The sequence below is a fragment of the Corylus avellana genome, chromosome ca5 (assembly GCF_901000735.1).
Source record: "Corylus avellana chromosome ca5, CavTom2PMs-1.0".
NCBI classification, from domain to species: Eukaryota; Viridiplantae; Streptophyta; class Magnoliopsida; order Fagales; family Betulaceae; genus Corylus; species Corylus avellana.
This window is the reverse complement of record NC_081545.1, coordinates 3122265-3127206: the sequence shown is the minus strand read 5'-3', so window position 1 is coordinate 3127206 and position 4942 is coordinate 3122265. Positions and strand designations below refer to the sequence as shown.

At 32.5% G+C, this 4942-nt stretch overlaps 1 pseudogene; it reads left to right on the top strand.

Moving 5' to 3' along the window:
* LOC132181548 (cellulose synthase-like protein H1) overlaps positions 1-1207 on the top strand; it is a 4590-nt pseudogene extending 3383 nt beyond the window's left edge.
* The last annotated feature ends 3735 nt before the right edge of the window (positions 1208-4942 follow it).

Genomic DNA, 4942 nt, shown 5'->3' with positions numbered 1-4942 from the left:
TCTGTACTTGTGTAGAAAGACCATTGTGGGTTGAGCCCTTTGGTCAAGCAACTACTTTTTAGCCTTTTTTTTTTTTTTTAAACAAAAGTTATTCAAGTTGGTACTGAAAGAAAGATAAGAAAATAGCTATTTGGCAGAATAATTTATGTTGCGTTCTCATTGATCTTAAATAGTAAAAGAGTTACAAATATAGTTCAACACATCAAGCTAATAAGATAATCTTGACGTGATAAGATAATAGCCTAAGAGAATTAATACAAAAGGGAGACTAATCCTAGAAGAGATATCTAGTGAGAATTATCCACATTAGGTTTGGTAGACTGCAAACAGATTGCTTAAGGATAATATGTTTGCATTAGGAGATAATGTAGACAAAGGATTTACAATAGGACTAGAGAACTCATGGTGGATCGTGACGGTGATCGAGCGCTCGAACACACTTGTGATGAAAACCGTTACTGTTGCGCTCGAGCTCTCTGGAGAATACGCTCGAGTGCAGTTGTAACACCCCGATATTTCTGCTAGCTCATATCGAAGGCGTGACGCTGTAGCTTTAGAAAATACAATCTTACAGCGGAGTATATATATTTTTTTTCTTTTTCTATGACCTATGAATAACTTACACAACACAATTGAGCTGATTGAAATACCTTGAGGTGATATTTTATTTAATAAAAATAGAAACATGGTTTTCATTACAACATATGTACACACTAGATATACCAAATATATGCCACAGACGACACCAAATTAATATAGTAATATTTATTAAGTTCACACATATCACCATACGTAATAAAAGCGATTAACATAAATGAGACTTGTTCCATAGAGTAAGCATCAATCCTGCAGTAGATGGTCTATCAACCATCAAAACCAGTAAAAGGACCATCGTCCTCACTTTCTATTCCTGCATCAAGGTCTATGTAAAGATGACGTTATCATATTTACATAGGCAAACAAGTGAGTATACTATTTTCCTAGGATAAAGACTAAAAACACTAGTTTGAACAAGTAATACTAAAGACTAAAATATATAATAATGAATGAGTTGCGAATGCAGCGTAATGACAGATTAATTTGTGTTTTATGATAATCTTTTTTCAGACCTCTCGTCATAAGCTCTCAGCTCGCTTACATCCGTTATGTCCCTCACACTTTAGAGATTTACCTGTCTGGTGCTGGCAACTACACCGCCCCAACTTAGTTATATATTAGGCTTGTTGGATGGTTATATACCCCCATCCACTAAGATACCGACAGTTCCTCACGGCAATCCACCCAGCTTATTTTTAAGATGGCTATCTTATTAACTCATTTTATTAGACACATTATGCAGTAGTTGTATTGCAAAACTATATTAATAAGACAAAATAAGAATTCCTATAACAATAAAACAAAGCTAGTACTCAGTAAGTATATCCAAACTTACTCTCCTTAGTATAGAATTATGCTCCACTTCTCCATATAAATACATACATACAAACAATATTTACCTATTAGTTCATTCTCCAATAATATCATTGTTTAAAGACCCTCATCTTTTTATATTTATTTATTATCCTTCACTTCATCTTTACTTACTTATTTTATTATATTAAACTAAGATAGTCACTTATAGCTAGCTTTATGCCTGAATTCATTTTTGGTGACGAGGCTAATGGCCAGTATCACTAAATACAAACTAGTATTATGACAATAAAATAAATGACTAAATGTAGATACTGAATTCATATTTCGAGGATGAGACCAATGGTCCGTACCGCCAAAAATATGAATTAAAATTTAAATGACAATAAAAGAAATGACTGAATGTAGATACTGAATTCATATTTCGGGGATGAGACCAATCGTCTGTACCGCCAAAAATATGAACTAAAATTTAAATGACAATAAAAGAAATGACTAAATGTAAATACTGAATTCATATTTCGGGAATGAGACCAATGGTCCGTACCGCCAAAAATATGAATTAAAATTTAAATGACAATAAAATAAATGACTGAATGTAAAAGCTCTAAAGTAAATAATATATAGGTAATATCATAAGCCCTTAATTGATTTTGTCTACTAACTCATTTATATTAATTCACTTGTATCCATTACTCTATTTTACATCATACGCTTATTGGGTCTTAAACAATTAAATGAGAACAAGTGATACAAGCAATAAATCATGATATTTATACAAGAAACACTTACCCAATAATCCTTAGAAGTAAAACTCCACCAAATCTTCTTTAGGTAGCTAGTTTAGAAAAATAAGAACACTTTGAACCCTACTTGTAAGATCTAGGCTATATGGTATTTGACTTAGAACTAAGAAATAAAATGAAATGAGGAGCAAGCAATCTTTACTTTGTTCTAAGTTGTAAATGAAAAGTTCAAGTGAAAATGAATTAACTTAGGCTTCTAGTTATAAGAGAATGAATGGCTAGGATTTATTTTTACACTTTTAATCCAAGGGTTGAGATGTATTTAACCAAAAGAATGAACATAGTCCATATTTCATGATCTATATCAATTAGCATTTTCGTCCAAAATGGGGGCAGTATACCCCGATCCATTTTTCGATGTCCAAACTCATTCCGATTGACATGAAATTTTGAGCGTAGATAGAGGACTCTGAGACGAACATTTTATATTTTTTGTTCGACTTCATCCGAGTTTGTTTGAGTCTATTTTTGGCCTGTACAAAGTTTTCGATTCAGTTTAGACTTTAACTACTTGCATTCCCACTTGGCCACTTGCTTTATTAAATTATTATTATCATGATATTTCCCATAACCCTCATTACTAGAAGACTTTAAGCTTTCGTCCCTAAGAGGTAGCTCAATCGGCTAGGACCATGCCTAATGAAGCGAATGTCACTAGTTCGAATCCCTCCTCCCCCCCTCTTGTGCGGACATGTAAAAAAAAAAAAAAAAGACTTTAAGCTTTCAACAAAGGTGGCTAGCCTTAGTATCTTTCTTTAGCAGTTTTAATCTCATTAGACAATATGAAAATTAAGACACTATTTCTTAGGCTAAAAACTGAAAAGCTTCAAATTAATTTATAACTTCACTAAACACCAATATAAATAATTTATTTACTAAATTGGGTTTAATTATGCCCATAAACATATTAGTGAAGCTAAATTTTAGAATTGAAGTGATATACAAAATAGGTCAAAAATCAATGTAATATACCTTTTAACACTAAATAGTTATTTAATATCATTAATCCACATATTATTGTTCTAATTTATTTATTTATTCTTTCAATCTATTTAATATTATTTAAATGAGAGTTTTAAAATCTAAGTCGTTACAACAGTCATGAAGATGTTGTACTGCTTCCTTAACATGTACAAGGAGCAAATTCATTCTTATATGTTTGTTGCCTTATTTTTCATTCACAAAGCTATATTTGAGAGCCACGAGATTAAACTCAGTAATTGCATTACTATTTGGAGATTTAAATGCCATACTCATCAATATTCTATTAATGAGTTTAATCTTTCAATACTTTCATCACATAGTATTACAAGATCTATGTGATTGTGGGGTTAATTATCACAACAACACGGGCGGATATGTGAGTCCAAATTTCTCACTTTTCACAATGAACCAACTTTCCACTTTCTACCATATATAAGTTTACAATAACGTACAACTACCTTAAGCTTTACAACACATCCAAAGTGTTTCGTAGTTGATAATGTAAACACCATAAAGAAAATCCTTGAAACATAAGCATATATATGTATATATTCCCACCTCTTGCTTGAAAACATATACAGACAAACCCATTTAAGTCATATCATATATGTACACCACACAACCCAACTACACACATATACATACATTCTACTGCGTGCATCAAGTGAAACATAAGCATAGGGGCATATTTAAGTTAGAAATTGTACAAAAACATCATATGCATCTAGTTGTATCTCTATAGACATGTTCCACGTCCCAATCTAGAAGCAAATGCATACAGAAACTTCTACTATGAAATCCCTAATAAATCACATCATATAAACATCAACATAAACTATTTGAAAAAAGCTTAACAGGGAAATATCACAGTTTATGTGGAATTAACGGATATTTAAATATAAGTAAACGATCATCAAAATATAAATAATCACACACAAGGATTTTGGTGACGAAGAGTAAACCTTTTAGAAAACGAGCTGAAAGCAAAGCATTTACAGGGCAGCCAAACCCAAGAAATCACTATCAAAATATTATCCAGAGATTACAGACATTAGGAACACTTACAAACCGATGCAAGACCTTGACTCTGTAAGATTGACAAGCCTCCAACTTGTTTTCTTGCTCACAATCTTCTTCAATGTGATTCTCCTTTATCGAACTCTTCCGATAAACTACTCAATCAAGCACAATTAAACTAACACAAATCCTCTACGAGGAATAATAAGGCTCACAACAACTGATCACTTAAGCACAGCCTCTCACGAACTCAAAGGGTTCTAAAATTCGTGCTTCTCTCTTCTATAAAGTTGTATTTATATCTCATACAAAACCCTAGACTTGGGCCCACTTAAAAACACATTTTTGGGCATAATACGTACAGGGTGTCCGGACAGGGTAAGTACATGTCCGGACAGGGCCTTGCGAAGGAGCAAATATATACTTGCTGGAAAGCGTGTCCGGACAGCCACTGTGTAGCGCCCCGGAATTTTCAAAGTTATTTAAGCAGATTATTTTGATGATGATGTTATTTTGATATCCATTTTAGCCTATGATTTTAATTCTGGGGAAATTTATGATATTACAGAGAGTGGTAATTAGAGAATGGTAATTGGTGAAATAATAGGATAGTAAATGGTAAGAAAAAATTGTAGATGGATAAATGTAGATATAATAGTGTTGGTAGATGGAATAGTAAAATGGAAGGTAGAATAGTAAGGGAAGGTAGAATAGTCAATGGTAGG